The sequence below is a fragment of the Macrobrachium rosenbergii genome, unplaced genomic scaffold (genome assembly GCF_040412425.1).
Source record: "Macrobrachium rosenbergii isolate ZJJX-2024 unplaced genomic scaffold, ASM4041242v1 13905, whole genome shotgun sequence".
Taxonomy (NCBI): domain Eukaryota; kingdom Metazoa; phylum Arthropoda; class Malacostraca; order Decapoda; family Palaemonidae; genus Macrobrachium; species Macrobrachium rosenbergii.
In genome coordinates, this window is record NW_027100724.1 from 251,306 (window position 1) to 263,805 (window position 12,500).

Here is a 12,500-nt window from a genome sequence, read left to right on the forward strand (position 1 = left end):
ATATATATATATATATATATATATATATATATATATATATATATATATATATATATATATATATATATATATATATATATATATATATATATATATATATATATATATATATATATATATATATATATATATATATATATATATATATATATATATATATATATATATATATATATATATATATATATATATATATATATATATATATATATATATATATATATATATATATATATATATATATATATATATATATATATATATATATATATATATATATATATACTGTATAATCATGATGTTATCTTGTAATATGTACAGTATATCATCCCCTAGTTCTGATATATTTACTTTTCTATTTATCAGGTATTCTGTTTAATAATAATAATTGTTGAAGTATCATATGTAGTGTAATATCAGATCTCGAAAGAGTTAGTGATTTAGATAATTTAACAGTGTAATTTAGAATTAATCATATCTTTCTTGATGAAAGTGTAGCAGCGGGAGAGAGAGATTCGAGTTTTAGACCAGATGTGTCATCTGTCATCAGTTCAGATAAGAGCGCGTTGTTTTTTGGTTACGTTATGACAGTTTCGGATAACAATTGATGATCTGTTCTGGAAACCAACTTGGGTTTTTCGTTTTGTTTTTAAAACATGCCAGTAATAATTAGCCAGTTTAAATCATGTAAAGATTTCTGTAAAAGCTTTCTCTCATACAAGAAGAAGACTAATGTTTTGCAATGTTACATACATGGCTCTGATCACATATGCCCTTTTCAGAACAAGTATTGCACTGAAAGACATGGCAGTTGCATCATGTTTCAGACTGCATCGCTCTGATCATGTATTGTCCCTATTGTGCTCAAAACGTCTTGCTTTCATATCTTGTTCTAAAAATGCCTTAATGACGTCATCTATTTCATTGTCTACTGGAATCCTCAGATTTACTCATTCTGATTAGAGAGATCTTTAGCGGTGTCAGTATTAGCATTTGAGATCTGAATTTAGTAAAATTGTTTAATAGTAATGGCGCTAGACAAAAAAAAAATGTGTTTTGTGAATTTAAAGCTGTTGCATCAATTCACAAAGGTTTTCACAAGCTTGAGTAAGGTAAAGTGAATTTTATTTATTATTACCATGGTATAATAAGATATATTGAGAGAATTTTTGCTCAAGTGAAATTATTATTGATAACTCTTTTGTATATTTTTGTGTGTTCTTGTGTTTGCAATCTCTTTATTTTTAACTTTTTTTATGTTGGTGATTTAACATTTATTTGCTCAGCATTTTTAATGTTTTTTGATAATTTAACATTGCATACTTGATTTAATTTTCATTTATTAAGATTTTCTTTTCAAATCTAGAGTAATTCTTGATAGTTTAAATTTTGCTTGATTAATTTAATTTCTTGGTAAATTAAAGTTTTGTGATTTAGTTTTGCTTAATAATTTAACTCAAGAACTAATTAAATTTTGTGCTGTTCTTAAAAGAGATAGAGCAATAAAAGATGGCCCTATTTGACCTGGAAAGAGGGACATTTAACACACACACACACACACACACACACACACACACACACATATATATATATATACACTATATATATATATATATATATATATATATATATATATATATATATATATATATATATATATATATATATATATATATATATATCATGATTATTATCACTTTTGTACGTGATTCATTTATCACACATTACCAGAGGTGAAAAATAAGTAATGGAGTGTAGGTCCTGACCGGTTTTTGACTTCATTTCCAAGGCATTAACGAAGGACTGATACAGAGTATGAGAAGTCACAAATATATATACTACAAGAATAGTACTGACGAGCATACACAACTGTTAGAGACTACATATCCCCCCTCAAGCCGGTGTTGAGGTAGGAGTGGCCTTCAAAACTCATTTGGCTAAAAATCACAATATACTCTCAGGGGACAATGCTGATAAACAAACCATACACCACCTCAGATCCACACTTGACAGGTGTCACAGAGGCAGAGTTTAGAAACTAATTAACACTACAACCCTCGTACTGTGTTTACAAATATGATAATCGTATTTTCATACATCTCTACTGCCTACCTTAAATTTTAAACAATTTACAAATTTCTTTTGATATCAAAGGATCAAGTTTATACATCCCTTGACTGATATTCATATTATGGTTATAACTTTCTTTTATAAAGCTAGATTCAATGATATTCCTTTCCAGTGCATCATTAGAATATACAATCCTTTTTTGTCCCTTCCCGGTTGATAGCATGATTGTTCTTACTAACTGGAGAAAGCAATAAGGTTAAAAAGTCAATGTTTTCATCTATGTTTTTCAGAGCATTACGGGTATGTAGCCCTGAATATATTGATGATGAAATATAAAATGATTAGGAATGCAGGCAAGAAATTTAAATATCCTGATAGTGTATTAAACAGTGCATTTGAGGCGTCAAAAAAGACTATGTATCAAAACCAGAAAGAACCTTACAACACAAAAAATTTGCTTGTTTTGCCTTACAATAATAATATGAAAGATATCCCTCATCTTCTTAAGAATTTTGGTGTTAATGTCGCATTAAAGAACAATAAAACAATGAAAAATGTACTTATCAAGAACTCCCCTGACAATACTAAAGGGTGTGTATATAAAATTCCGTGCAAGTCTTGTGACAACTTTTATATTAGCCAAACCGGGAAAGCACTGGAAAAAAGAACTGAACAGCATAAGAAATGTGTGAGATATGCACAGGGGAACAGTGGTATATTTGTACATGTTAGTAAGAAGAATCATGCTATCAACTGGGAAGGGGCAAAAAGGATTGTATATTCTAATAATGCACTGGAAAGGAATATCATTGAATCTAGCTTTATAAAAGAAAGTAACAACCATAATATGAATATCAGTCAAGGGATGTATAAACTTGATCCTTTAATATCAAAAGAAATTTGTAAATTGTTAAAACTTTAAGGTAGGCAGTAGAGATGTATGAAAATAGGATTATCATATCTGTAAACACAGTACGAGGGTAGTAGTGTTAATGAGTTTTCAAACTCAGCCTCCGTGACACCTGTCAGGTGTGGATCTGAGGTGGCGTATGGTTTGTTTATCAGCATTGTCCCCTGAGAGTATATTGTGATTTTTAGCCAAATGAGTTTTGAAGGCCACTCCTACCTCGACACTGGCCTGAGGGGGGATATGTAGTCTCTAACGGTTGTGTATGTTCGTCAGTACTATTCTTGTAGTGTATATATTTGTGACTTCTCATACTCTGTACCAGTCCTTCGTCAATGGCTTGGAAATAAAGTCGAAACCGGTCAGGACCTACACTCCATTTCTTATTTTTCACCTGATATATATATATATATATATATATATATATATATATATATATATATATATATATATATATATATATATATATATATATATATATATATATATATATATATATATATATATATATATATATATATATATATATATATATATATATATATATATATATATATATATATATATATATATATATATATATATATATATATATATATATATATATATATATATATATATATATATATATATATATATATATATATATATATATATATATATATATATATATATATATATATATATATATATATATATATACTTATTATCAACTAAAAAATTCCCCTTCGGTAACATATATGAAAATATATTATTTCTGAGGTAGAGCAAATTGGATATTAAAGGACGTTTGTAACTTACTGCTTGTATATGAATCACAGTGATGTGAAAAAAAGTCATAATATGGCTGCGTGCGACAAACGCACTACATGGTCAGCATAGCAGAGGTGGGTTAATATCGACTCTAAATACGAATACCTGAGTTCGACGGGGATTTGTAGATGGGAGCAGATATTAACTTATACCTCACTTGCTGGCCGTGTGGGTAAAAGCGTCCACTGTAGTCCTGAGTTCTTGTCCTTTGTTGGTTCGAGCCCACGGGACGACGAACTTATTATCAACTAAAAAATTCCCCTACGGTAATATATATGAAAATATATTATTTCCGAGGTAGAGCGAATTGGATATTAAAGGACGTTTGTAGCTTACCGCTTGTATATGAATCACAGTGATGTGATAAAGTCATATATATATATATATATATATATATATATATATATATATATATATATATATATATATATATATATATATATATATATATATATATATATATATATATATATATATATATATATATATATATATATATATATATATATATATATATATATATATATATATATATATATATATATATATATATATATATATATATATATATATATATATATATATATATATATATATATATATATATATATATATATATATATATATATATATATATATATATATATATATATATATATATATATATATATATATATATATATATATATATATATATATATATATATATATATATATATATATATATATATATATATATATATATATATATATATATATATATATATATATATATATATATATATATATATATATATATATATATATATATATATATATATATATATATATATATATATATATATATATATATATATATATATATATATATATATATATATATATATATATATATATATATATATATATATATATTTATTTATAAATGTTTCTGTTGTTTGCCTGAAATGCATTTATTTGTAGTAATATCAGACTGACCAAGACAGGGGAAAGTCTTTGTCCCGCAGGTTCGCGTAGAATGATTCAAACTTTAACGTTCATTCGTAGCCAGGATAGGTGGCCTTAAGCTTTTTTTTTTCTGTTCTGTCCGATGGATGTTTTGACAAGATTTCAGACCCTGAGGGCATGGGGGCATCGCTTTTATCGGCGTCCCAACGAGGACATGCAGAGAGAGTTTAACTATCGACGGGAGAGCACGTCAGCTTTCCCTTCTCGGACAACCCTTTGTCCCTTTGTCTCTAGTTTATATTACTAGTGAAGTGGTGAATTCATCCCAGAACTTCCGATCGTCCGTTGTATGTGCAACAACTAGTCGTCCAAGGTAAAGTCTGTGTTTTGTTCAAAACTTCGTCAATTACTTGCCCATTTTTCTGTATTTCAGTTTCATTGTTTCCTCCTTCACCGCCACCATAATTATTAGATTCCAAAGCGACTTGCTTTTACGAAGTCTAGAATAGGCATAATTTATATTGTTTAGTGACATTCAACCATTCCAGTGAATTAACTAGGAATTTTAGAAAGTTATTTCAAATCTTTATGCAGCCTTGTGTCTCAATCCATTGTTCGGAAGAGCCGTTGTGTTTTAATACCATATTAACGAGTAGAGATTTTCTACGTCCGAAGCCGGGCGACAGTTATCGTAAAGTCCGTATTCACTGAATACTTTTTTGTTTTTGTGCCGAGAATAGCTCCTTGGCTGGCGACCTTGAGTGTTTAACGACTGTCTCGGAGGTTAATTTGTAGCTTCATTGACAGGTTACGTGTGTCCTTGGCATGTAGGGCCTTATAAAAATTACATGAATCAAGTAATAAACTCATCAGCCAAGTCGCACTCGTAACATTGGCGAGCTTGCATAGGATCTAAGTAAATTTTAGAGAAAGAATCTGGAGAAAAGAAAATTGATTACAATTAATTCCAAAGAAAAAAGTCATATACTTCATATAATTTTACTCTTCCAAACAAGGAGACATCACAAGTCATAATAATAATAATAATCATAAGAAGAATAATTAGAACACCAGGTATAATTAAGAATTAGCGTAGGTATAGGAAAAGTGTGCATTGGAGGCAGAGCAATTCATAATTTATAAAATCCTAAGATGGAGCATTTTTGCCATGTTCGGATATAGTGTGTACATTCCAGAGAAGGTCGTAGACTGAGTTACCAGGTAATTTTAGAAGACTAGGTACCGTTGTGCAGTATAAAGTAAGTGAAATAAACAAGAATTCCAGGCCAAGGGTAAAACTCATACAGGTACAAGAGTTGTTGAGGTAGTTTTGGTTGTTCAATCTTGGTACTAGTAGTTTAATAAAGAGATTCAAAGATAGGAAGCGAAGAACTAGGGACTTTGGAAAGTATTTTAAATTTCTATAATCAATTTCTGTTTTACATCTTTTGGCGTGTTCATAGAATATTTGAGAACTCTGGATTAGATAGTTTGACTCAGTTCTATAACTGACCCCTATGACAATCAATTCGCACTTTCAGTAAGCGTAGAGGCATACGTATTTCCTAACTACATCAGAGGCAAGCAAATAAATAGACGATGCTTGATGTCATAAGAGAATAGTATCTTTTGTACTGGAATAATGATTTGATATTAAGAGGATTGATGGAATCAATTCACAATTAATGGCAGGTGCATACTGTAGAATTAGGTTATTTCAAAGGTGTTGTAAGGCTTTATCGTGGATCGTAATAGGGAGACTAGCGAAAAATGTCATCTTAGGAACTGTGTAAGGTATTTGTAATTTAGAGTATATATTTGTCATTCAGAAATTTAGCCTCACGCTGGCGTAAGCATCGTCTATTTGTTACTTGCCCCCGATGTAGTCAGGGGAAATACGTGAGCGCCTCACACTTACTGAAAGTGCGAATTGATTGTCATGAAGTCCAGTTATAGAACTGAGTCAACTATCTAATCCAGAGTTCTCCAAATATTCGAGAACACGCCAAAAGATGTAAAACAAGAAATTGATTATAGAAATTTTAAAATACTTTAAAGTCCCAGTTCTTCGCTTCCTATCTTTGAATCTCTTTTTATTAAACTACTAGTGCCAAGATTGAACAGCAAACTACCTCAACAACTCTGTACCTGACGTGAGTTTACCCCGGCCTAGGTGCTTGTGTATGTCACTCTACTTTATACTCCATTCAAACAGTAGCAGTCTTCTTAATTTTGTCTTTCTTTTATATAACTTTTTCTTTATAATTTGATTGTAATTTTAAGTATGAGTCTGATTTTATATTTTACTTATTCCAGCTTTGATGACGAGACAGTGTCATGAGCAATAAGCACAAATAAGGTATGCCGTTATTATGGACGTCTTCCTCTGTAGTAATTCTATATGTATATATATATATATATATATATATATATATATATATATATATACCTATATATATATATATATATATATATATATATATATATATAAAATATATATATATATAAAATATATATATGTATATATATATATATATATATATATATATATATATATATATATATATATATATATATATATATATATATATATATATATATACATATATATATATATATATATATATATATATATATATATATATATATATATATATATATACATATATATATATATATATATATATATACTATATATATATATATATATATATATATATATATATATATATATATATATATACTATATATATCTCTCTTCTCTCTCTCTCTCTCTCTCTCTCTCTTCTCTCTCTCTCTCTCTCTCTCTCTCTCTCTCTCTCCTCTCTCTCTCTTCTCTCTCCCCACCTCTCTCTCTCTCTCTATCTCTCCTCTCTCTCTCTCTCTCTCTCTCTCTCTCTATATACTCTCTCTCTCTCTCTCCTCTCCTCTCTCTCTCTCTCTCTCTCTCTCTCTCTCTCTCTCTATCTCCCCTCTCTCTCTCTCTCTACTCTCTATATCTACTCTCTCTCTCCTCTCTCTCTCTATCTCTCTCTCTCTCTCTATACTCTCTCTCTCTCTCTCTCTCTCTCTCTCTCTCTCTCTCTCTCTCTCTCTCTCTCTCTCTCTCTCTATATACAATGAAACCCCTCATTTATCACAGAAAGGTTCCAAGACCGGCAGCGATAATTGAAATTCCGCAAAGTACGAACAGCATATTTATTTATTTAATGTGTACAGTATTTGGACTTTGAACCACTCCTGTACTCTTAACAACCACCCCTTGAATCTATTAATAACAGGGACAACTGTTGAGCAATATGACTTCAGTAGGTAAACACAGTACCATATAACAGGTGCTAATTTACTGTAGCAAAGTAGCTATAGTATATGGCGTGATCGGCAAGCTTTAAATGTTAAAAAATTTCAGTGTGCATACAATAATATATGCAGTAATACAATACAGTATCATGTTACTGTACTGTATTATGTAATACAATGCATAACACTTAAGATTAAAAAAATAATAGTTATTACTCTACAAAAAGTTGAAGTAAAACTTGAATGAAGATGGTGATGAATTTGCTGCAGTAAAAATGATGGCGATGAAGGTGATGATGACTTTTACTGAGCAGTCAATGATTGTATTTTCTGGGGCACCTCTTCCACTTCTTCTGCGGTTTCTGAAGGTGTAACTGTAGTAGCAGCAGCAGGAACTGGCTCTTTTTTGTGCGAGGCTGCAAAAACATTGTGATTGGCAGTTGCTGCCGCTGCTTCTTTCGGTCGAAGAAATCTTGTAGGGGGCCATGGCGATCGCCGACCATGTTGCAGAATTGAACTGATCGAACCATATCGTCGTCCCATTCCTGCAACCGATCTTGCAGTTCCTTAGCCAGGTTGCAGAGCCTAGCGAGCCGTTCCAAAGTCAAGCCAGTTTGGGAGACAACTTCTGTTTCTTGCTGCGCTGCTTCTTCTTCTTCTTCGCTCGCTGACTTTGTCAACTCTTCGAGGTCTTCGTCAGTTAGCGGCTGGGAGTGGCAGTCTAGAAGTTCGTCGACGTCGCCCGTGGTCATGTCTGCAAAGCCCTCACCTCCAAGGATTGCAGCCAACTGCACAGCTTTCTGTACTGCCGAGTGTTGGATTTCGGCAGGTGTAAATCCTTTGTCGTCTCTTAAAACATACTCGAATACAACTTCTTCCAGCTGGCGTTAATGGTGGCAGGCTTCATTTCTTCCAATGCCTTGTGGATATTTTGGAGGCACGTAGCAATTGTGTACTGCCGCCAGTATGCCTTCAAGTTGAAATCGTCGTCTTCTTGGGCGGCATCCACGGAAGCAACCAGGTTCGCCAGGGCATTCCTCGTGTATAGGGCCTTGAACGCCCTAATAACTCCCTGGTCCATTGGCTGAATAAGTGACGTCGTGTTGGGCAGTAGGAACTCAACCTGAACCCCTGAACATGACAGATCAGTAGCACTTGGCCGCAACATTATCCGCAATGAAGGACTTTTGAATGGCATGCCCTTTTCTGCTAGATGCCACTTGCAGGATAAAACACTGGTGGAACCAGTTGAGTCCAACATCTTCGTTATCAGGCCTTTGGATTGTGCATCCAATGTACGTGTAGCAGATTTTTGTTTTGTTTTTAAAGCCCTTGGGTTTTAGACTTGTAATTAAGTCCTGGCTTTAATAAAAATCCCGCAGCATTGCCACACATCACGAGGGTCCCATGATCCTTGTATGCTTTAAAGCCAGAGGCTTTTGCTTCCTCTTTGAACAGGAAAGTTCGCGAGGGCATTCTTTTCCAAAACAAGCCCGTCTCCGCCGATATTAAAAAACTTATTGGGCTATTATTCACAAATCAGAGATAATCTTCTTGAAGGTTTCATTGACGTATGTTTCAGCAGCGACCATGTCAGCCGAAGCAGCCTCGCCATGCAAGGAAGCGCTTTTTAGGCCGTAGCATTTCTGAAACTTTGCAAACCACCCTTTGCTAGCAGAAAATTGCAGTTTCTTACGTGGTGAATGACTGGACGTCTCTGGTTGCGGATCATCTATGTCTTCTTCATCTTCTTCTGCTTCTTTACGCTCGCCACTGTCGTCCTCTGGTTCCTTAGCGGCGAAGGTCTCGTACAGGCTCCTAGCCTTTGTTTGGATAATGTTTGTATCCAAGGCTATGTTCTTCTTTCGGCAGTCGGCTATCCACACGGCCAAAGCAGCTTCCATACGGACGATAGTTTTATTACGAGCCGTAACCACTCTCTTTGCCAACTTGTTCCCAGTTTGGCCAATATAAAAGTTGTCTACAAGACTTACACGGAATTTTTATATACACACCCTTTAGTATTGTCTGGGAGTTCTTGATAAGTACATTTTCATTGTTGTATTGTTCTTAAATGCGACATTAACACCAAAATTCTTAAGAAGATGAGGGATATCTTTCATATTATTATTGTAAGGCAAAACAAGCAAATTTTTTTGTTTGTAGGTTCTTTCTTGTTTTGATACATAGTCTTTTGCCGCGTCAAATGCACTGTTTAATACACTATCAGGATATTTCAATTTCTTGCCTGCATTCCTAATCATATCTATTTCATCATCAATATATTCAGGGCTACATACCCGTAATGCTCTTAAAAACATAGATGAAAACACTGACTTTTTAACCTTATTGCTTTGTCCAGAATAGAAATGCACATAGGAAAGAAATATTAGTGGGTTTTCTATACACACTATATTTAAACCCACTACTATTTCTTCGTATGAGGACATCCAAAAACAGTAGCACCCATCATTTTCCATTTCCATCGTGAATTTAATTGATGGTACTAATTGATTTAACTTGGCAAAAAAGTTTTTACATCTTGGTTCCCTGGCCATACACAAATTATGTCGTCAACATACCTAAACCATGTTACATTACGTGGGATTATGTTGTTTAATATCTTCTTTTCAAAAAATTCCATATATAAGTTACTTAACACTGGGGATAGAGGGTTTCCCATTGCCATACCAAAATTTGTGGAAATAACTAAAGGACTGTGTAATTTGGAAAAATATAGTGATTTAACGAATGAAGAAGTGAACATGGTTAAGGGAGTGATTTATGGAAGTATGAAAAAATCAGACACCACAAACGTCCCCAAAAGATTTATGGTTGCTATTAATGAACTGAAAAAAGATAAAAATATACATATGACAAAAGCAGATAAATCAGGCGCCCTTGTAATTTTAAATAAAAGTGAATATATAGAAAAAATGCAAAATCTTTTAGGTGATGATAACACATATAAAGAATTAAATAAGAACCCGATAGACAATGTGAATAGTGGTTTCAATAAGAAAGTGAAAAACCTGTTAAAAAGGTAACGAAAGCCTTATAAAGTTGTGTGTGACCTCTCCATCGCTACCATACATGTATGGTACAATAAAAACTCACAAAGCAAACTTTCCTGCCAGACCAATTATCAGTTCAGTTGGTTCCGCATCATACAAGCTAGCGAAGTACTTAGTAGATATTCTCAACCCATTAGTAGGTACCATCTCAAATGCAAATATCAAGAATAATGTGGACCTGATAAATAAACTAAATAGTGTAGAGATTAACAGTGAATCCAGGCTTGTAAGTTTTGATGTTGTATCACTATTCACAAAGGTGCCAATAGATGATCTGATGGCGTTTTTATCTGAACTGTTAGAGAACACACAGCTGGATATCCCATTTTCTAAAAGTACTTTAATTGAACTGATTAAATTATGTATAAAAGATTGTAAATTTGAATTTAATGGTAAATTTTACTCACAAAATTTTGGTATGGCAATGGGAAACCCTCTATCCCCAGTGTTAAGTAACTTATATATGGAATTTTTGAAAAGAAGATATTAAACAACATAATCCCACGTAATGTAACATGGTTTAGGTATGTTGACGACATAATTTGTGTATGGCCAGGGAACCAAGATGTAAAAAACTTTTTGCCAAGTTAAATCAATTAGTACCATCAATTAAATTCACGATGGAAATGGAAAATGATGGGTGCTTACCGTTTTGGATGTCCTCATACGAAGAAATAGTAGTGGGTTTAAATATAGTGTGTATAGAAAACCCACTAATATTTCTTCCTATGTGCATTTCTATTCTGGACAAAGCAATAAGGTTAAAAAAGTCAGTGTTTTCATCTATGTTTTTAAGAGCATTACGGGTATGTAGCCCTGAATATATTGATGATGAAATAGATATGATTAGGAATGCAGGCAAGAAATTGAAATATCCTGATAGTGTATTAAACAGTGCATTTGACGCGGCAAAAAGACTATGTATCAAAACCAGAAAGAACCTTACAACACAAAAAATTTGCTTGTTTTGCCTTACAATAATAATATGAAAGATATCCTCATCTTCTTAAGAATTTTGGTGTTAATGTCGCATTTAAGAACAATACAACAATGAAAAATGTACTTATCAAGAACTCCCCAGACAATACTAAAGGGTGTGTATATAAAATTCCGTGTAAGTCTTGTGACAACTTTTATATTGGCCAAACCGGGAAAGCACTGGAAAAAGAATTGAACAGCATAAGAAATGTGTGAGATATGCACAAGGGAACAGTGGTATATTTGTACATGTTAGTGAGAACAATCATGCTATCAACTGGGAAGGGGCAAAAGGATTGTATATTCTAATAATGCACTGGAAAGGAACATCATTGAATCTAGCTTTATAAAAGAAAGTTACAACCATAATATGAATATCAGTCAAGGGATGTATAAACTTGATCCTTTAA